The sequence below is a fragment of the Megalobrama amblycephala genome, linkage group LG6 (assembly GCF_018812025.1).
Source record: "Megalobrama amblycephala isolate DHTTF-2021 linkage group LG6, ASM1881202v1, whole genome shotgun sequence".
NCBI classification, from domain to species: Eukaryota; Metazoa; Chordata; class Actinopteri; order Cypriniformes; family Xenocyprididae; genus Megalobrama; species Megalobrama amblycephala.
In genome coordinates this window covers 16,172,709-16,196,045 of record NC_063049.1, presented here as the reverse complement: position 1 = coordinate 16,196,045, position 23,337 = coordinate 16,172,709, and positions in this window count along the sequence as shown.

Sequence of the window (23,337 nt, the reverse complement as noted above, 5' to 3'; positions counted from 1 at the left end):
CAAAACAGCCCTAACCCTTCGAGACATGGACTCCACTAGACCCCTGAAGGTATGCTGTGGTATCTGGCACCAAGATGTTAGCAGCAGATCCTTTAAGTCCTGTAAGTTGTGAGGTGGGGCCTCCATGGATCGGACTTGTTTGTTCAGCACATCCCACAGATGCTCAATTGGATTGAGATCTGGGGAATTTGGAGGCCAAGGCAACACCTCAAACTCATTGTTGTGCTCCTCAAACCATTCCTGGACCATTTTTGCTTTGTGGCAGGAGCATTTTCCTGCTGAAAGAGGCCACAGCCACCAGGGAATACCGTTTCCATGAAAGGTCTGCAACAATGCTTAGGTAGGTGGTACGTGTCAAAGTAACATCCACATGGATGGCAGGAGCCAAGATTTCCCAGCAGAACATTGCCCAAAGCATCAAGGCCCCGATATACTTCAAACGAAATCGAAGAACGAACTGACGTCATTTCAAACAAAATCAGGCCAAAACGAAGTTCGTTTTGTGTTCTTTTTGGAAGTTCGAAACGGCTTGCCAAAGTGAACTTTCAGGAAAAGTTTGCATAAAGGTGCCATAGAATGCTTTTTCACAAGATGCAATATAAGTCTAAGGTGTCCCCTGAATATGTCTGTGAAGTTTCAGCTCAAAATACCCCATAGATTTTTTTTTATTCATTTTTTTAACTGCCTATTTTGGGGCATCATTAAATATGTGATGATTCAGTGCGCTTCCCCTTTAAATGATTGCGCTCTCCGCCCCCCCAAGGTCGCAACTCTATAATACATCGCATAAACAAAGTTCACACAGCTAATATAACCCTCAAAATGGATCTTTACAAAGTGTTTGTCATGCAACATGTCTAATCGCGTAAGTACGGTATTTATTTGGATGTTTACATTTGATTCTGAATGAGTTTGAGGCTATGCTGCGTGGCTAAAGCTAACATTACACACTATTGGAGAGATTATAAAGAATGAAGTTGCGTTTATGAATTATACAGACTGTAAGTGTTTAATAATGAAAATAACGATGGCTCTTGTCTCCGTGAATACAGTAAGAAACGATGGTAACTTTAACCACATTTAACAGTACATTAGCAACATGCTAACGAAACATTTAGAAAGACAATTTACAAATATCACTAAAAATATCATGTTATCATGGATCATGTCAGTTATTATCGCTCCATCTGCCATTTTTCGCTATTGTTCTTGCTTGCTTGCCTGCATAAAGTCTGTTGATTCAGCTGTGCACAGATCCAGACGTTAATACTGGCTTATCTAATGCCTTGAACATGGGCTGGCATATGCAAAATTTGGTGGCGTACATATTAATGATCCCGACTGTTACGTAACAGTTATGTTGAGATTTGCCTGTTCTTCGGAGGTCTTTTAAACAAATGAGATTTATATAAGAAGGAGGAAACAATGGAGTTTGAGACTCACTGTATGTCATTTCCATGTACTGAACTCTTGTTATTCAACTATGCCAAGGTAAATTCAATTTTCAATTTTGCACCTTTAAGCTGCAAAACACCTTCGTGCCACAATTGGTCCATGACGATAATGTAACAGGATGTGTGCGCCGAGGCTCCGCCTTCACTCGCGTGGAACGCGTCTCTGACTCATTTGATCTGTTGAGTTCATTGAGGTAAGATCTCTGTGGGTGAAAATATGAACACACTGGATAGACACTTTATAGTACAAAATGAAGTTGTGCTTCTGATGAAATGAGGCACTGATACTGTTTTTCATGTTTGATACCATAAAGCTGCTTGATTTTAGGCAATCTATTGAATAAAGTGCTATATAAATAAATGTGATGGAGTGCTAATTTGCAGAGCTTGTGCTAACATATCCATGTTGTTATGATCAGACGCTTTCTTATGCTTTATATAAAAAAAATGCTTGCTGTTTTCTCATTTTTGTTGTGTTCATTTTGTTACTGAGAAGAAAGTGTACAGCACATATTTACACATTCAACTAACCGTCGCTTTCATCAGTGTGGGTGGCGTCAGATGTTCGTTTACAGTATATCGCTGGTCACGCATTTTGAACTTCATTTTACCCCTAAATGAAGAATGACAAAATAACTTTGTTTGAAGTATACCAGGGCCTTCACGCTGCCTCCGCCGGCTTGCCTTCTTCCCATAGTGCATCCTGGTGCCATCCACGTGATGTAAAAGCAAATGTGATTCATCAGACCAGGCCATCTTCCTCCATTGCTCCGTGGTCCAGTTCTGATGCTCACGTGCCCATTGTTGGTGTTTTCGTCTGTGGACAGGGGTCAGCATGGGCACCCTGACTGGTCTGCGGCTATGCAGCTCCATACGCAACAAACTGATTACACTGATTATACTGATACACCGATGCACTGTGTATTCTGACACCTTTCTATCAGAAGCAGCATTAACTTCTTGAGCAATTTGAGCTACAGTAGCTCATCTGTTGGATTGGACCGCACTGAAATGTTCACTTGCTGCCTAATATATCCCATCCACTAACAAGTGCCGTGATGAAGAGATAATCAGTGTTATTCACCTGTCAGTGGTCATAATGTTATGCCAGATCGGTGTATATAGTTATACCAGCATTGCTGTGCCTGCTATTTACTTTCATAGTGTTAACTGTGCTATAAAATTATACTTAAATATACCTCAAATATACTTGAACTTTATTTATGTATACTTAATAAAATGAACTTGAAGTATACTTATTTTTTAAGGGAATTTTCCTTTGTAGAATCTTTGTCATGTCTGCTCTCTCTGTATCATCTTGTGAGCTTTTATTATGTTTTACACATGCACAGTAAGGAGATTTAAGCATTTTCAGTGTGGATGAGCAACATTTAGAAAACAATTGAAAATTAGTGTTGACGGGGAGCGTTTAGAAACTAAAATGATGTTTTCAAATGTATCTGGATTAATGTAGACATAGCCTCATTTTGCTAGACAGAGCTAATCCAAAATATTTTTGTGATACCATTTTAGACCCTCATAACCATATGTCAATTTTAATATGTTTTACAGTTGTGTGACACTGAAGACTGGAATAATGATGCTGAAAATTCAGCTTTGCCGTCAAGTGAATAAATTACTTTTTTAAAAATGTATTAAAACAGAAAAAATATATATTTTAAATTGTAATGATATTTCACAATATGAACGTTTTGGTCAAAGAAATGCAGCCTTGGTGAGAATAAGAGTCTTCTTTCAAAAATTCTCAAAATAAATAAATAAATTCTAATCACTGACTCCAAACCTTTGAACGGTAGTGTATTTATAGTTTTACCTGAAAAAAAAAAGGAAAAAATAAATAAATAAATAAAATATTGAGATGTGTACACTCGCATGTATTCACATTATTGCTATTTGGTTGATGGTTACACAACATGATATTTTTAGAGTCATTAAATTGAAACTGGAAAATGGTATTAAAGTTTTTTCAGACCACATGAAACCAACATAACAAGAATTTGGCTGTGGTTTTCCTTTTAATTATTGTGGCCTAAAGGACTGTCAGGTAAAAAAAAAAAAAAACTAGAGAACTGACAAACTGACAGCACTGGTTTCCGGATTGTGAGCAATATTTACAAGCTTCATGATCTTCATAATATCTTGCAATGTTGATTTGTTCCACCCTTGAAAATTCCTCATTATGAGCACCACCCAAAATGACTGTGGGAAGAAAAGATGCATACATCAACATCCTACAGTAGAACACAGTGATCCAGCTCACCATTTTTTTTTTTCTACTAAAAACATAACAAATAGAAAATCACCCAAGGCTATTCGTTAAAATGGCCAATCCTTCTGCCTGGGGCCTCAGAGAGAGCCATTTGTCCCTGTAAGGAAAGGCCGAGTGAGGGATGGGGGCCAGTAGCCTGCCTCTTTTGTCTCCCTGCTCACACAGAGGACATCCCAGATGGATGAGTGGAGGGGGGGATGGGACAGAAAGAGGGATACAAGGAGAAGAGAGGGGAAGATAGTCTTTCATCTGATCCATCATTGCTCCTCCTTTCATGCTCCTAGCCGGAATGTGTGTGGCTCATCAGTTCCTGCTCTTCTGTTTGATATTCAGTGAGCCATTTACTCAGAATGGTGAGTGATGTTGCAGCACATATCAGGTTAAAGAAGCAAATGGATCTGCTTTGAGATGCTAGTCAGATGTATTGAATTAGTCACTGCCTGTGGCATTTTTCAGTGCCGCCTAAAAGGCTCAACAGCAAAACTTTAGCTTTGGTACAGAGAGGCTCCACTACAAATAATCATTATATGTTATTTAATTTAATACACTATTCATAAATAATAAAATAAGCTACATAAAGATTCAACAAACTACAATCATTGACATCTGACAAGCACAGGTTTGGTGAAACTTAAAGGGTTAGTTCACCCAAAAAATGAAAATAATGTCATTAATTACACATGTCGTTCTACAATCGTAAGACCTTCGTTCATCTTCGGAACACAAATTAAGATGTTTTTGATGAAATCTGATGGTTCAGTGAAGCCTCCATAGACAGCAATGCCACTGAAAATCTTAAGATCCATAAAGGTACTAAAACATATTTTAAAACTGTTCATGTGACTACGGTGGTTCTACCTTAATACTAGCGAAAAGAATACTTTTTGTGTGCCAAAAAAACAAAATAATGACTTTTCAACAATTTCTCGTGATGGCTGATTTCAAAACACTGCTTCGGAGTTTTATGAATCGAATCAGTGATTCGGATCTCCTATCAAATGGCTTAACTGCTGAAATCACGTGACTTTGGCGCTCCGATTCACTGATTCGATTCGTAAAGCTTCGTAGCAGTGTTTTGAAATCGGCCATTTTTTTTTTTTTTTTGCCGCACAAAAAGTTTTCTCGTCGCTTTATAATATTAAGGTTGAACCACTGAACTCACATGAACTGTTTTAAATGTGTTTTTAGTACCTTTATGGATCTTGAGAGAGGAAATACCATTGCTGTCTATGGAGGCCTCACTGAGCCATCGGATTACAACATCAATATCTTAATTTGTGTTCCGAAGATGAACAAAGGTCTTACAAGTGTAGAACGACATGAAAGTGAGTAATAAATGACATTATTTTCATTTTTGGGTGAACTAACCCTTTAATTCGGTCATCAAAACATTTAAAAACATCTGAAAAAGTTGGTGCATTACCAATGTTGGTTTCAATACTAAATCAGTACCTCCATATAAAGAGATGGAAGGTACAGTAGATAGATTTTCATATCAACAGGACCTTTTACTAAACCAGTAACTGAAGTACACATGAAAGCTGCAGTGTTGCCAAGTCTGCGGTTTTTACGCGGAATTGGGCTATACTTTAACACTGTTGATTGTTTTTCATGTCCGAGGGTTGAAGCGACCCAAATAACATGGTATTTAACCCTTGAAATGCGAATTCTATTGGTGGAACCCAACCAAAAACGCAGATTTTACCCCCTGGAACGTGATTTTTTTTTTACCAGGGAACCTCCCTGAAATGCGATTGGGCTAGTTTTCAGCTAGTTTTGAGTGGCAATTGAGCGGGTTTGTTGTGAATACCTGATCACAGGTCACAGATAAGGCTAAACGTCAGGATGGTAGGCAGTGTTCAGAATGGTTTACTACTACATATTTCTTAATTATGTATATAATTAAGATTTTTAATCAATGCTGTAGAAAGAAATCTCAAACATTTACTCATATGTCTTCCATAAAAGTTTGTCACATGACATCATGATTTCATTACAGTGCAGCATGTACTGTACACTGCTCATTTGGCTAATATAGTAGGTCATCTGGGTATATATCCGTGTAACGTGAAATTTGCATACTGTGCACAGTGTACATACTATGTCATGCAGAGATGGAAAGATAGCTATTCTGAACATGTTTTGTTTTGTTTTGTTTTTAAAAAAGAATGTTTGCAAGAAAGAAAGAAAAAAGACAATGTCATTCACAAAGATTAAAGCCAACAAATGCACTTACACACTCGGAACTAGTTACATGATAGCTAGTTTAGTATTCAGATGCATAAAGTCTAGAATAAATATTTGAGGATGGGATGCTTCCGGCCCCACGGCCCTGCCTGTTTGAAGAACAATATTAGCTGTGTGTGTTTAGCTGGAAGTCTATCCCAGCAAGAGGGAGGAGATATAGCATAAGAACACTGAATGAAATGAATAGTCTGATCGATGACGTTCATGTTGACATATCCTGAAAGATAGATATTGATGGCTGTTTCATTTGCAGTCATTTGTTTTCATTTCATTATGTGAATGTGTTTACTAGCATCCGTGGGGAGACTCTCTCTTGTGTGGCTATAGGCTGATGAGCGGCACTGCTCCTAATTATTTATTTGTCCCTCCCCCCAGCACAGCGACTCCATAAAATATTCATTCCCCAAAGGCTTGATTCACACTCACCCACCCAGCCCCCTCCCAAGGGGCGGGTCGCAGCTCCACACATGTGAATGTGTTTGTCTTCATGCCTGCTGTTTTGTCTGTCTGTCTGTCTGTCTGTCTGTCTGTGTTTGTGTGTATGACTCTTTTGTGTCTTGCATACAGCAAGAGCATAAGGAAAAACAAACTAAAGATATCCCACAGCGTTTTCTCACAGTTAGACATTTCCATTTTGAAATTAATCAGATTATCACTAGAATGGTGTTTTACACAAATTTTCTAAATGTCACTGGGTTTTTCTGTTTATGTGATCAAAATTGTGACATTACAGTATCACTGCTGTTAAATCCACCTGTCCTCACACTATTATAATTCTTATAGATTTAAATATATACAGTATTAAACCTAAGGAAAGCGTTAATATAACTATATTTTAAATTAATATTAATTTTATGTCCTGAGATATGGAAAAAGGTTCATTTAAAAAATATACCTCTTTTATGAGGTTACTTTTTGTCAACACAGTCAAATTCATAAAAAAAATAACAATATTCAAATCAGTCTTCAGCCTGAAGGTCTTCTTCATTTCACCTGAGACATATAAACAAGCTCACAGTGAGTTTCCGGGACCTTTTGAGTTAAATTCATTGTGTGCAATACTAATGAAATGTTAAGGGTTTGTGAGTTTCCAGCATGTATAGGATTATTGTTTCATTGTTTGCTGACTTTTGTTTAAATTTGTTGCTGTTTTGTCATTGTTAGTTATTTGCTATGTTCTGATGTTAAGAGTGTTGAACCTGCAGCCAATGAGATTGCTTGCTGAACATTTAAAGAGTCTGATTCAGTGTTTGTTAAGCTAGTCCTGCAGCTCCCCAGCTCCACCTAGATCTGCTATGGGATTTACAGTTGTGGTCAGAATTATTGGCACCCTTGGTAAATATAATCAAAGATAACTGTAAAAATAAATCTGCATTGTTTATCCCTTTGATCTTTAATTCATAAAATTAGCAAAAATCTAACCTTTCATTGAAGGAAAAGAATTGAAAGTGGAGGGAAAATCACATTATGCTTTTCTCCAAAATACATTGGTCACAATTATTGCCACCCTTTTATTCAATATTTTTTGCAACCTCTTTTTCCCAAGATAACAGCTCTGAGTCTTCAGCTACAACTTCTGATGAGTTTGGAGAACACCTGACAAGAGATTAGAGACCATTTCTCCATACAGAATCTCTCCAGATCCTTCAGATTCCCAGCTCCATGTTGGTGCTTCTTCTCTTCAGTTCACTTCACTCATTTTCTTTAGTGTTCATGTCAGGGGACTGGAATGGCCATGGCAGAAGCTTCATTTTGTGCTCAATGACTCATTTTTTGTGTTGGTTTTGATGTTTGTTTTGGATCATTGTCCTGATGGAAGATCCAACCACGACCCATTATTGGATTTCTAGCAGAAGCGGTCAGGTTTTGATTTTTTATCTGTTGATATTTGAAAGAATCCATGATACCATGTATCTGAACAAGATGTCCAGGACCTCCAGCAGAAAAAAACAGGCCCACAACATTAAAGATCCAGCAGTATACAGTATTTAACCATTAGTCATGTGGTACTTTTTATCCATGTGTGCACCAAACCCATCTGGTGGGTTTGCTGGCAAAAAGCTCTTTTTTTTAGTTTCATCTGACCATAGAAGCCGGTCCCGTTTGAAGTTCCAGTCTTGGCTGCAACTGAATATGCTGGAGATTGTTTCTGGATGAGAGCAGAGGATTTTTCTTGAAAAACTCCTGAACAACTTGTGGGGATGTAGGTGCTGTTTGATCATTTTTTTTAGGCTTTCTGAGACTCAACTAATCTCTGCAATTCTCCAGCTGTGATCCTTGGAGAGTCTTTGGCCACTCAAACTTTCCTCCTCACCGTGCATTAGGTCGATTTAGACACACGTCCTCTTCCAGGCAGATTTGTAGTCTTTAGTTGATTGGAACTTCTTAATTATTGCCCTGATAGTGGAAATGGGGATTTTCAATGCTTTAGCTATTTTCTTACAGCCACTTTCTATTTTGTGAAGCTCAACAATCTTTTGCTGCACATCAGAACTATATTCTTTGGTTTTTCTCATTGTGATGAATGATTAAGGGAATAATAATGATTGTGGAACAGGAAGTCATGGCTCAATTTCATGTTTATGATCACCCTGGTGTGCTAAAAAATGTAAATATGAATATGAATATACTTCAGTGATATTTTACTCATTAAAAATTATAGGGGTGCCAATAATTTTTAATGAGTAAAATATCCCCCCCCCCTCCCTCCCCCTCCACACACACACATTTTTGAGACATTTTCATATAGTGAACGAACAATTTCAAATTGACAAAACAAAGGAGTGTCACTTTGGACAATATTTATAGACAATAATTGAGAGAACCCAAAACTCTGAATGCGTCAAGTTGCGTTTTGTTCAACAATTCCTTTTTTTCTGAGCTACAGTAAAAAAAAAAAAAAGTACACTTAATACGTTTGATATGAAAAATATGGTTATGGTTGACACCATAAAAATTTAGAAAACCCATCTGTCTGAAACCATCATGTAGTCTCAATTTATTTATTCATTCATTCATTGAAGTGAATGATAAATTTGTCAATATTTATAAAAAGATATTTGACACATTATTTATGTACAGTATAGGAGGGTGTTGACATATTGAGATAGAAAAAAACATTTTCATAAGAAAATGAAATATGTATGATGTTGAAACAGTGCATGAATGATGAATACCTCTGAACATTTAACAGATTGTTCCAAAATATATTCATTGTTACAATTTTTTTAGGTCTGTTGCCTGTTTTGTCACCCAATCACTGATATTGTCATGTACAACATACAAAGACATTAATTCATCATGCAAGAGCTGCACATGTGTATGTTTGTTCATGAGAGCTGCTCTACTGCACAGCACAGCACTAAAAACATGTTATGAGAGTAGAGATGTGGGTCAGTTCTGGGGCAGGTTTGATCTTACATAACCAGCCATTGTGCCACCCAGCCACACAAACACACAGTGTGTGAGCTTTATTTTTCTGTGTAAGATACGGCAAGATCAGTGGATCAGTTGGTATTGTGTTGCACTGTTTCATAATGAGCGATTATTTGAAAACCTGCCTCTCACTCATCCACAGTTCTTCTAAACATTTAAAGGGTTAGTTCACCCAAATATGAAAATTCTGTCATTTATTACTCACCCTCATGTCGTTCCACACCTGTAAGACATTCGTTCATCTTCAGAATACAAATTAAGATATTTTTGATAAAATCCGATGGCTCAGTGAGACCTGCATCACCAGCAATAACACTCTCTTTTTTAATGACCATAAAACTACTAAAAACATATTTAAAACAGTTAATGTGACTACAGTGGTTCCTTAATATTCCTTAATATATTCCTTAAACCTTAATATTATAAAGTGATGAGAAAACTTTTTGTGTGCCAAAAATAACAAAATAGTGACTTTATTCCACAATAGCTAGTGATGGGCAATTTCAAAACACTGCTTCATGAAGCTTCGAAGCTTTACGAATCATTTGTTTCGTTTTTTCAGTGGTTCAGAGCGCCAAAATACCATGATTTCAGTAAACGAGGCTTTGTTACGTCATAAGTGTTTTGAAACTTCAATAGTTCACATGACTCTTGGCACTCACTCATTCACTCACTCTCAGACTCAGACAGACTCTATCTGTCTATCACTCACTCACTCTATCTGTCTATCACTCACTCACTCACTCTATCTGTCTATCACTCACTCACTCTATCTGTCTATCACTCACTCACTCACTCTATCTGTCTATCACTCACTCATTCTATCTGTCTATCACTCACTCTATCTGTCTATCACTCACTCACTCACTCACTCACTCACTCACTCACTCACTCACTCACTCACTCACTCTATCTGACTATCACTCACTCACTCATTCTATCTGTCTATAGATTTGAAAAGTTTGAGCCAAATTTGGATTGGGATATCAATTTTAATTGATCTTTTAATGGCATAGAAAGCCCTTTGAGCTTTCTCTTTGAGTTCATTTAGAGCCCAAGTGAAGTTACCTATTTCAGGCCAAGGTAAGTGTATTTTTTTGCGCTTTCAGTGGTTCTGTGTGATAGTGTGAATATGTGTGTTGGTCCCTGAGATCTGGAGCATTTCTGGAACATCATTATTCTAGTTTTTTGGAGGTCGACTGTCAGGGCCCAGGACTGACAATCCTCCAGCAGATTCAGGCTGTCCTGAAGCCCCACTTTAGTGGGCGACAGGAGCACCAGGTCATCTGCATAGAGAAGACACTTTATTTCTGTGTTGTGTAGAGTGAGACCTTGAATGGAAGCATTTTCTATTATATTGGCCAGTTGGTTGATTTAAATGTTAAAGAGAGTGGGGCGTAAACTGCAGCCCTGTCTCACTCCACACCCCTGGATTTTAACAGCACATTGGCTGGCTGTGTACACTGATTTGATCAAATCATAGAATTTTCCCCCTATTCCACTGTCAATAATAGATGCCTTGGAAGTTGTTGGGGTCTAATTTGTCACCATTCTTGTGAATGGGGCTGATGAGGCCCTTTTTCCAGATCTCAGGGAAGAACCCGACAATCAGAACATCATTGAATAGTTCTAGTATAGCCAGTTTAAAGCTTTGGTCTGGGTGTTTCCGCATCTCATTCAGGATGCTGTCAACACCACAGGCTTTCTTGTCTGAAGGACCCATAATTTCTCTTCCAATTCTTTTATTGTTATGGGGAAATCTCCCAGGTACAAAAGTACATTTCTATAATATACTTAAAGTGCTCTATTTTCATGCACTAATGTTGTACTTAATATACTAAAAATTCTTCTTTAGCACTACTTTAGATCATCTTAAGAACATGTACTCAACTGTGCTATTTTGAGACAACATGAAATATACACTAAAATGTGCTTTTAATATACTATCTCTGTAATTAAAAAATGTATTTAGATACTAATAGTACATTTGAACACATAGTGTACTACAAGTGGTAACTAAATATATTTTTTTTAAATACAGAGATACTCTATCTATCTATCTATCTATCTATCTATCTATCTATCTATCTATCTATCTATCTATCTATCTATATATATATATAGAGAGAGAGAGAGAGAGAGAAATAAACACAAGAGCTGTGAGGTATTTTCTTACAACCATATTAGTACATATCTTGTTTTAGACACTTAATGAAGAAAAGAAATATTCACATACAAGCACAGAACACAGGCGAACACACGCACATGTACAAACGCACCCAAGATTTGATTCTATTTCTACCTCTGTCACTTGAGTCTTGTGTTTACCCAACCAATATCAGATATTGCAAAACACTGAGAGAAAGAAAGAGAGAGAGAGAGAAAGAGAGAGAGAAAGTAAAAGAAAATGAAAGAGACTTCCTCCTCGATGAAAGTTGCTCAACAATCTTCAGAATGCAGTAAACAAGACAATTTATTTGGCTTCACCAGGCCATTATCTCTGAGATCACACAACAACATTAATCACATACAAAGAGACAAATAACAAATAATGCTTAAAGAACTCGTTATGGGAGTGTGTTGTTGATTAAAAAGGTATTGGACTGCAGCAACACATTTACTGACTCATGACCAAGCACTAAAGTAATGCAACTAAGACATTCCAGGGTAAAAGTATAAGTGTATGAATGATGTATTTGTGCTAATGTTTTGAGAACAATATTAAAAACAGACAACTTTGAATTAACATTCTATTAATGCTATTAAAAAAAAAAAAAGTTTTAAAATTAAAAATTTGAAAACCTTGCTAGAATGTTAGCTAATGTTCTGAGAACATTTCCTGTTAGCTGGGTATGTGGTCTGCAAACAAGAAGATACAATTATATAATATCTTTGTCTTTTCACTCACAGGCCATTTACAATTCTCATTAGCGGCGCTCTTTTTTTTTTTTTCTTTTTTTTTCATGCCTACATGCCTTCACCCCTGTACTAGATCCTTACTGGGAAGCTTAAAGCATAAACAGTAAGCCAAAATATTAAATAAATGAACACTGAGTGACAGGTATTCCAGTGATTTCTGAGGAATTGTGTGGGTGCAGACTCTGTGTGGACCTGCTTATCACTTGACTACAATTCTAAGGAGTGGTTTGAATGAAGAACCTAAATAAATCTGCACTTCTGGATTGGTTAGCGGTTCGGAATGATGTGATAATGGATAATGGTTGGATGTGGTTGTGGGTCATACGTTGTTGTTTGCATGCTGGTTTGGGCATGTGAGAGAGGTCAGAGTCTGGACTTAGCCCCCCGGAAACAGCAAACATTCCCACTTATCCCAGCCAGGCCTGGGAAAGAGCCACAGGCAGCGGCCAAGCGTAAACAAGCAGGAAAGAAGGAAGCAGCAGAAGAAGAGAGAGGCCACATTCCATGACTTGTCTGAGCAAGGAGAAAGAAAGTGAGAGAGAGAGAGTTAGTGAGTGACAATTGGTTAATTCCCACAAATTTTCTCAAAGAGTTTCCTGTAAGCTCATAGATTGTAAACATGTTTTTGAGACACTGATGAGCCAGAGAATGCATGAGAAACATTAGTTTGTTAGTGCAGAATTTCATATGAATTCGTGACTCACGGACACTCCCTTATCAGCCTGATTGATTTCAGATGTCTAGTCGTTTTTTGTCCTCAACCGTTTTGCACCCATCGTTCTATGTTTGTTTTTGTAGTTGTTTACTGCAGCTGGCTGGCTTTATGTTTAGGAGAGAGTGGCGTAAGATCAGCTGTGTCACCCTTAATCTGGTGCACAATATTTACAACATGACCATATATTTAGAAAGGGCCAATCATATACAGCTGCCTGCAACTGCCTGTCATTGCTCCAGTTCTTTCAGAGTCACATGATCCTCCAGAAATCATTCTAATATGCTGATTTGCTGCTCAAGAAACATTTCTTATTATTATCAATGTTGAAAACAGTTGTGCTGCTTAATATATTTGTGGAAATTGTGATACTTTTATCAGGATTCTTTGATGGATAGAAAGAACAAATGTAGGCTATGTATTTGTGTTACAGCCCATAACCATAAACATTATCAATGTCTTTACTGTCACTTTTGATAACGTGTTCTTACTAAAAATGTCTTTAAAAAAAAATAAAAATAAATAAAATAAAAATCTAACTGTGCATTCACACCACCGCCGGCGAGAGCGTCAAAATTCGCCCTGGCTGCCCTGCCAACAACGCTGTACCGTGCGTTCAAACCGCTGCCGGCGGGAGGGTCAAAGTAAATGAAAAGTTGTGGCAACCAATCGGAATTCTCTCAACCGAGGACATCTACATTCCGATTGGTTGCCGCCGAACCGCGTCATAGCTCATTACCATAAAGTTTACCTGACTTCAACTCTCTTCGACGCTCTCACCGTCCGCGCCGCTCTCGCTGGAGCTCGCCGCCGGCTTACATTGAAAATGAATGACTTCCTGTCACTTTGACGCTCTCGCCAGCGGCGGTGTGAAAGTATGGTTACTGTACCCAAACTTTTGGCTTAATGTACAGGACATACAGTTGCAAGAAAAAGTAGGCTATGTGAACCACTTGCAGAATCTGTGGAAATGTGCAAAATTTTAACAAAATAAGAGAGATCATACAAAATGCTTGTTATTTTTTATTTAGTACTGTCCTGAGTAAGATATATTACATAAAAGATGTTTACATATAATCCACAAGACAAAAAAAATAGCTGAATTTATTAAAATAACCCCATTCATAAGTATGTGAACCATTGATTCTCAATACTGTGTGTGGTTACCTGGATGATCTATGACTGCTTTTTTGTTGTGTGATGGTTGTTCATGAGTCTCTTGTTTATTCTGAGCAGTTAAACTGAGCTCTGTTCTTCAGAAAAATCTCCAGGTCCCAAACATTCTTCAGTTTTCTACCATCTTTTGCATATTTGAACCCTTTACAACAGTGACTGAATGATTTTGAGATCCATCTTTTCACACGGAGGACAACTGAGGGACTCAAACACAACTATTAAAAAAGGTCCAAACATTCACTGATGCTCCAGAAGGAAACACGATGCATTAAGAGCCGGGGGGTGAACACTTTTGAACAGGATGAAGTGGTCGGAAACAACAGAAGATACTTGCATGTTTCCCAGAAGACAAATTAAATACAATTTACCTTGATCTTCAAATTCCAAATGTTTTCACCCCCCCATCTATTAATGCATCATGTTTTTTTTTTTTTTTTCTGTACTAAATAAAAAATAACATGCATTTTGTATTATCTCCCTTATTTTGTTAAAATTATTAACATTTTCACAGATTCCGCAAGTGGTTAACATACTTTTTCATGCAACTGTATGCTATTAATTATTATTAAATGAAGCATTTTGCCAGCTTTGGGGTAAGATGTGCCAGTAGCTTTTACCCCAAATTATATTGAGCTTTACCCAAAAATGCTTGAAATATGGTTGCAAATACTATGATAAAATACTGAAAACTTAGCCCCCATATGGCTTATGAAAATACAAATAATGCTCATTGTTTCCAGCTGATTTTCAGGAAAATTGCTAGAGGCAGGTCGATTTGTTGCTGAAAGTTGCTAAATGATCTTGTGATGTCATTGCACAATGATGTCAATACATAATGATGTAAAACCGCATCGTTGTAGAATACATAGTGACGTTACACAAATTAACTGGTCATCTTGGCAAAAAATATGATGTGAAATTTGTTCATAATCGAGTTTCAGCAAACAGTTGTGTCATTTACACTTAACAATTTAGAGAATTTTAAGAATGTTTTTTTGAAAAATGTTCCAAAGCGATTACAAAAAACTAAAATCTGTGCCAGGTACTGTTCTCACCTGTGTTCTTGTGATTCTCTGTTATAAACTGGGACAATACGATCTGTCTCTCTCACACACACAAGCACATTAAGTCATCTTGTTGTTATATGTTGAAACAGGTGAGCTGTGGGCGTGTCCTATCTAAACCCCGCCCCTCCCTGCTGCTGTTACGGAGGTTTCTGGGAAAAACAACAAAGGCAAAAGAGGAAAAAGAGAGGGGGAGGGGGGCCATGATCTCACCCCCTGAATGCCGGCCAGGTTGATAGTGAGTCATCCCAGGTGTGCTCAGGTGTTTGTGTTTGTCTGTTTTTAGTCTCATGAGCTCTTTGTACATCTCATGCTGTCTTTGTTCATCGCATGCTGTCTTTGTTCATCGCATGTTTGTATGGAGCAACCCTATTACTCCACCAGGCCTATCAGCATCTGTTTGCCAGACAGATAGACAGACAGAGTAATGGAGACAGACAGTGAAAGAGGGTGTCTTTGATAGTTCATCTGTCTGTCTGGCGAGTCTCTGCAGGTCAGATCTGGCCTGCAAAGTAGCAGAAAGCAAGTGAGAAACAGAGAAAGAGTGAGAGAGGGAGGGTGGGAGAGGACTAATCCCTCCGCTGAGACTGCCTTCACAACAGAAGCGAAAAAAAAAAAAAAACATTCTAGCACTTACGCAATGCTGAAAGTCCTTTAACAGGCAAACAACATGAATCAGCTGAGAAACCTCACCTCAGTCTCTGTTTTACAGTAAAGCATGTGCAACACATGCTATGACTTTCATACGTCTCAGAGAACAATAAATGAAAATGCAAGTCTCTAATGTTTGGAACAAATGCACTGGAATGGAGTAGTCACAAATGCAAAATTTTTCAGGCAAAAAAAAAGTCCATTGCTATTATGAATAGTGTAGCATTGTTTGAAGCACAGAATACAGAAATCATTTTCTAAAAAAGCAGTTTTCTGTTGGTCAACGCAGCAATTCTGCATTATCCAACTTGAACCTGTTGTGAAATCTGTGTGGGGAAATGTTTTACTCTTATGATGCAAAATTCCCAATCATGTGGATTTTTATTAAAATGACCAGATTTCACCTTTATTCAGCACATGCTTGGTAGATATCTCTATCTGAGAAAAAATGTTTTACTTTCACATTTTTTTCTGCTGTTTAAAGTATTAGCCTTTGACTTTAAACATATATTTTTTTTATTATTGTTAAAAGTATTAGTTTGCTTTTGAATGAAAATTACCCCAAGTTGACTCACCCTCAAGCCGTTCTAGGTGTATATGACTTACTTCTTTCTGATGAACACAACCTGAGAAATGTTAAAGGTGTCGTAGAACGTGTTTTCAAAAGATGTAATATAAGTCTAAGGTGTCCCCTGAATGTGTCTGTGAAGTTTCAGCCCAAAATACCCCATAGATTTTTTTTAATTAATTTTTTTAACTGCCTATTTTGGGGCATCATTAAATATGCGCCGATTCAGGCTGCGGCCCCTTTAAATGCTTGCGCTCTGAAACAAAGTTCACAAAGCTAATATAACCCTCAAAATGGATCTTTACAAAGTGTTCGTCATGCAGCATGTCTAATTGCGTAAGTATTGTATTTATTTGGATGTTTACATTTGATTCTGAATGAGTTTGATAGTGCTCTGTGGCTAAAGCTAACATTACACACTGTTGGAGAGATTTATAAAGAATGAAGTTGTGTTTATGAATTATACAGACTGCAAGTGTTTAATAATGAAAATAACGACAGTCTTGTCCCCGTGAATACAGTAAGAAACGATGGTAACTTTAACCACATTTAACAGTACATTAGCAACATGCTAACGAAACATTTAGAAAGGCAATATACAAATATCACTAAAAATATCATGTTATCATGGATCATGTCAGTTATTATTGCTCCATCTGCCATTTTTCACTATTGTCCTTGCTTGCTTACCTAGTCTGATGATTCAGCTGTGCACATCCAGACGTTCTGCCCTTGTGTAATGCCTTGAACATGGGCTGGCATATGCAAAAGTTGGGGGCGGACATTTTAATGATCCCGACTGTTACGTAACAGTCGGTGTTATGTTGAGATTCGCCTGTTCTTTGGAGGTCTTTTAGACAAATGAGATTTATATAAGAAGGAGGAAACAATGATGTTTGAGACTCACTGTATATCACTTCCATGTACTGAACTCTTGTTATTTAACTATGCCAAGGTAAATTCAATTTTTAATTCTAGGGCACCTTTAATAAATATCTACACGCATCCAAGCTTTACAATGGCAGTAAGTGTTACCCAACGAGTATGAAGTGTCTCCATCCACATCCATCCATCATAAACGTGTGCTCCAGGTGGCTCTGGGGGGTTAATAAAGGCCTTCTGAAACAATGCGATGCGTTTGTGTAAAAAAAAAAAATCCATATTTAACAAGTTATGAAGTAAAATATCTAGCTTCCACCAGACCGTCTTCCATATTCAAGTTACAAATAAAGAGTAAAACTCTCGCAGTTCAAAAAGCTTACGCTACGTCCTACGCCTTCCCTATTCAATGTATGGGACTGAAGGCAATCTGGCGGAAGCTAGATATTTTACTTCATAACTTGTTAAATATGGGTATATTTTTTACACAAACGCATCGCTTTGTTTAACTTCAGAAGGCCTTTATTAACCCCTCGGAGCCGTGTGGATTACGTTAATGATGGATGGATGTGGATGGAGACACTTTCTTAAGCTCATACTCGTTTGTTAATGCTTTCTGCCATTATAAAGCTCGGATGCGCTTAGATATTTATTAATATTTCTCTGATTGTGTTCATCAGAAAGAAGAAAGTCATATACACCTAGGATGGGTTGAGGGTGAGTAAAGCTTGGGCTAATTTTCATCTGAAAGTGAACTAATCCTTTAAGCGGTTAAAAGTTAGCATAGCATGATGCTCACAATGTAGCTGAAGTTGAGTGCAATTTGTAACTACAGCTACAAAATAAAACAAAAAAAAATGAAAATTAAGAAGAATTATTAGAAGTTTGATTCTTCAAAATATATAACAAATGTTTATTACTACAATGAGCATTACAAGGCACAAATCGCAAATGTCTGCGAATGTTGAAGGAACATAAATGTTCTCTCCTACCTTCCACTGCCCACACTGTTTCATGCCATGACTCTTCTGGTAAAAATGGCAGTTAATCAGAACTGTGACCATAAAAACTGGTTTTGACAGGTTAACTTCTTGGAAGTTTGAGAGCAGCTGAGAGCGTTTCACTGTATCGCTTAACCCTTCGGTACTGTAGAAATAATGTCCATAAGCTGGAACAGGCCAGTTTGATCTCTTCTGACCAAAAGTTCAAGCTGTGAAACCATACGACTATTAGACCTGTTTCTGCAGCCTGTAAGTGAAGCAGCAATAGTTGGCAACACGCTACACATATATACACATTCATACACAGCTATATTTAAATGCAAGTGCTCAGAAACCTTGTTTTTTCTGCACCATTAGCTCTTCCATTCCCTCTAAGGTACAGCGTAGTATATATGGTCATTCAGGGACTACGTCTAACCAAATAATGTGTAACTAATATGTTGCACTTTAGCATGTCTCATACACTTAACATGATTAGTTTAACCCTCAGATGGCTTGTACTCTCTCGCTCTCTCATTATTAAAGCCCATTACACCCCTCTGTAGAACAGCATGATACAGCAGTATCACTGCACATGCTTCAATATAACCGGCATAGGGATGTAATATGCAACTAAAATGACCCTAGATCAGCACTGTTACTTTAATGAGTTGTATAGATTTGACCCCTGGACAGTCTGACGAGAGCCCTCAGTGGTGCTTTAAAAGGGTTTACAGTCTGAGGGTTTAGGGGAAAGAAAAATCATGACCAAGAATTTTACTTTTGAGATGTCAAGTATTTCTTTTTCTGAGCTTTTTCTGTCTGTGAATTGGAACATATCCATTTGATCACTAAGTTGTTGATTACAGATGAAGGTAACACTTTGCAATAAGGTTCATTAGTTAAACATTAGTTAATGTATTAACTAACATGAACTAACTATGAGCAATACATTTGTTACTGTATTTAATAATCTTTGTTAACGTTAGTTTAATGAAAATACAGTCGTTTATTGTTAGTTCACGTTAGTTCACAGTGCATTAACTAATGTTAACAAGATTTTAATAATGTATTAGTAAATGTTGAAATTAACATTAACAAAGATTAATAAATGCTGTAGAAGTGCAGTTCGTTATTAGTTCACGTTAACTAATGCAGTTAACGAATGTTAACCAATGAACCTTATTGTAAAGTGTCACCAATGTAAATGACAGATGCTTATGCTTTTACTAGCACTAAAATGTATGAATTAAAAGATTTCATTTTTAAAATATGTAGATAATTATTCCATTACACATCATGACAGTTACAAGAATAAGGACCATATAAAAATGTAAACTACACAAATATTAAAACAATCAAACTGGTAAAGTGTGTTCATTTGTGTAATGTGTATGAGCTTGTACATCTTGAACTTGGGATTTAAATGATTTTTGCATAAAACTAATTAACACAGTGCCACAGTATTTATAGTAAACACTGTCAGTTCTCCTTCATCAAGTCTGAGCATCCATTTCCTTGTCTACAGGGTGATTTTAATCACCCATTACCTTTTATTATTTAATAAGATCAATTAGCGTGCTTAATTGGTCCAAACGAGCTATTTGTAGCTGACGAGGACTGTGACGGATGATGGGATTTTCAGCACGTGGAGGGAAGGCGTTTCTCACAGGGACTCTCTCACAGCTCAGGGTGTCATCATTCACTCACTCACTCACTCACTCGTGTGAATCCGGCTTGCCCAAATGAGTCTTGGTTGACAGTTTCCAGAAGACAATCCATTTACCTCTGAAGTTCTGAAAGTTCTGAGGCAGACATTTGTGAGAAAACAGTTTTCATAGTTTTGACTCCTATGACTGGTATGGAGACCGGGAGAGCAACACATCCACAGAACTGCAGCACAAGCCTGTCAATTTTTCATCTGTTTCAAGCCACAAATATTTAGATCACCTCGGAAAAGAAGAAAAACAAAAATATGAGAACAACATACAAGTTTTGGGTACTTGTGATACATACAAAGCATCTGCTGCTGTATTTTATTCACTTAAAACAGTGGGACATTCTAAAACGCTCGATGTGAAAAAACACCTACAGTGCCTTAGTGAAGTTCCTAAAGGAACGAGCCCATCTAATCTTCCAATCAACAGCCAGAGTATAAAAGCAGCTGCTTACCTCTCTTCAGTCTCAGTTGTTTCAACATCCCTCCACCTCCCCAAACTCCACCTTCATTTCAGGTACCTTGTCCTATGTAATCACATCCTATATTTATTCACTGGGGGGGTGTATCAGAGCTCGAGTTGAAGATGCTTCATCGAGCCCCTACTCAGTGGACAGCAAGCCAATTTTGCTAACCTAATACCCGTTTTTAGCGGGCTTCATTGCTATGGTAACTTATGCTATACGGCTAACCTGCTCAGGAGCAGGTTTTTTTCTGGGTTAGAGATCACTAACCCAAACTCGACCAATCAGCTGCGAGGAAAGTGACATGTATCTGATGCAATAAATATCTACTTACGGAACGAACACGGCGCCAGTTTCATAGAATAGGAAAGCATTTTGAAGAATGCGGAAACCGGAAGTACGTTCAAGGCGATATTTTGATGGGCAAACAAACTCGTTAAATGTACTAAAACAGTGATATTAAAATAAGGCGTTGTCTTTAAAATGGTTTTCTATGGAAAAACTGCATTGTGTTTATATTCTGAGTTCATCTGCTGGCCTATACATATGCATCATCAATAAGGTGTATATTGAATTTGGGTATTTAAAGGGTTAGTTCACCCAAAAATGAAAATTCTGTCATTAATTACTCACCCCCATGTCGGTCCACACCTGTAAGACCTTCGTTCATCTTCTGAACACAAATTAATATATTTTTGATAAAATCCGAGGGTATTTGACCCACACATAGGCAGCAACGTCATTGCATCTTTTGACGTCCAGTGGCCTGTTGCACAAAGCCGGTTTCAGTTTCTACCCAGGTAAGTTCAAGATTACTTTGAGCAAACTCTGTTTTTTCGGGCTTATGAAGGTGGATTGGTTTTTAGCGGGGTTCATTGCTATGGTAACTTATGCTACAGTATATGGCTAACCTGGACAAACGAAAATAAAAAACCTGGGGGTGATATTTGATTCTCATCTCACATTTGATCCACATGTACAGAATACCATTAAAACATCATTTTTTCACCTCCGAAACATCGCAAGGCTTCGTCCTATGCTTTCTTTTAATGTTGCAGAAAAACTGATCAATACCTTTGTTTTTTCGCGCATTGATTATTGCAACGCCCTGCTCGCGGGAGTATCGAAAAATACCCTCAACAAACTCCAATATGTTCAAAACTCAGCTGCCAGAATCCTAACAAGGACAAGAACCCGAGAGCATATCACCCCTATCTTGGAGTCCCTACATTGGCTTCCCGTCAGGTTTCGTGTAGATTTTAAAATTCTCATGTTGACTTATAAGGCCTTACACGACTTAGCCCCACCCTATCTATCTGAGCTTTTAACAGTTTATACTCCCAGGCGTGAGCTCCGTTCTTTGGAGTTAGGCCTCCTGACCGTTCCCACGACTCGCATGCGCACGATGGGTGACAGGGCTTTCTCTTCCTATGCTCCAAAACTTTGGAACTCTCTCCCCTGTGATATTAGACATGCAAACTCTCTTAGTGTTTTTAAAGTTTCTCTTAAAACTTATTTTTTTAGACTTGCTTATATGTAATTTGTATTTTTTTTTTTTACTATTTCGTATCTATTTATCTTTCTATTTACTATTTTTACTATTTATCTATCTTCTTTATTGTGTATTGACTGTTTATTTCTTTGTACTATGTGTAAAGCGCTTTGAGAATACCCTTTTAAAGGCGCTATATAAAATAAAGTTTATTATTATTATTATTAACCTGCTCCGGAGGAGGTTTTATTCTGGGTTAGAGATCACTAACCCAAACTCGACCAATCAGCTGTGAGTAAAGTGACATGTATCTGATGCAATAAATATCTACTTATGGAACGAACACGGCGCCAGTTTCGTAGAATAGGAAAGGCATAGGACATACAGCGTAAGCGTTTTGAAGAATGCGGAAACCGGAAGTACGTTCAAGGCGATATTTTGTGTTTATAAAGCATATACAGTTGTATTTTTTTTTTCAAAAATGACAGATCGTTTTGCTATATAAGACCCTTATTCCTCATCTGGTATCGTTTACCGCCCTTTGAAGCTGCAATGGAGGCAATAGAGGCCTTCCTATAAGACTGCACTTTAAAAAATGACCGTGATTTTAACAGTAAAAGACTGTAAAAATGCTGCGGTGAAAAACTGTCAATTGGTTTACAGAAAGTTTACGTACTATATACGGTGAATAACTGTAATAGATCTAACAGTACATTTAATGTAATTTTACGGTTAAATTCACAGTTTTTGGAAGTGAAAATAACAATTCAATGCAAAATTTACAGCATTTACAAATGTTTATTGCATTTTTAAAATTTCATGCATGTTACCATGATGGTGTTTAGTGTGTTTGTGAATGACACTGTGTGCACCTTCTATATGTTAGTGTTGTCCTTCTCAGCTTGTGATGAACTTTGATTCATCATGTGACTCTTATCACCACTGTGTTTGGTGATTGTCAGTGTATTATAAAGGTATAAAACAGATATTAGTACTTCATTAGGTTGGTAAATTAACATTATATCAGTTAATGAAATACGTTATTTTACCGTAAATGTAACAGATTTTTTTTTTTTTTTTTACGTTGCTACTGTATTTTTACGGTAAAGTTCTGGCAACCACAGCTGCCGTTTTTTTTACCGTAAATTTTACTGGGATTTTTTTTTACAGTGTGTGATGTCGTGTGAAAATTATGAATTCACACAAACTGAAGTGAAAAAGGTTGAGATCCACTGGTCTAATCAGTCAGGACACGCTGACCGAACATATCAGGGAGTCCTGACACAGAA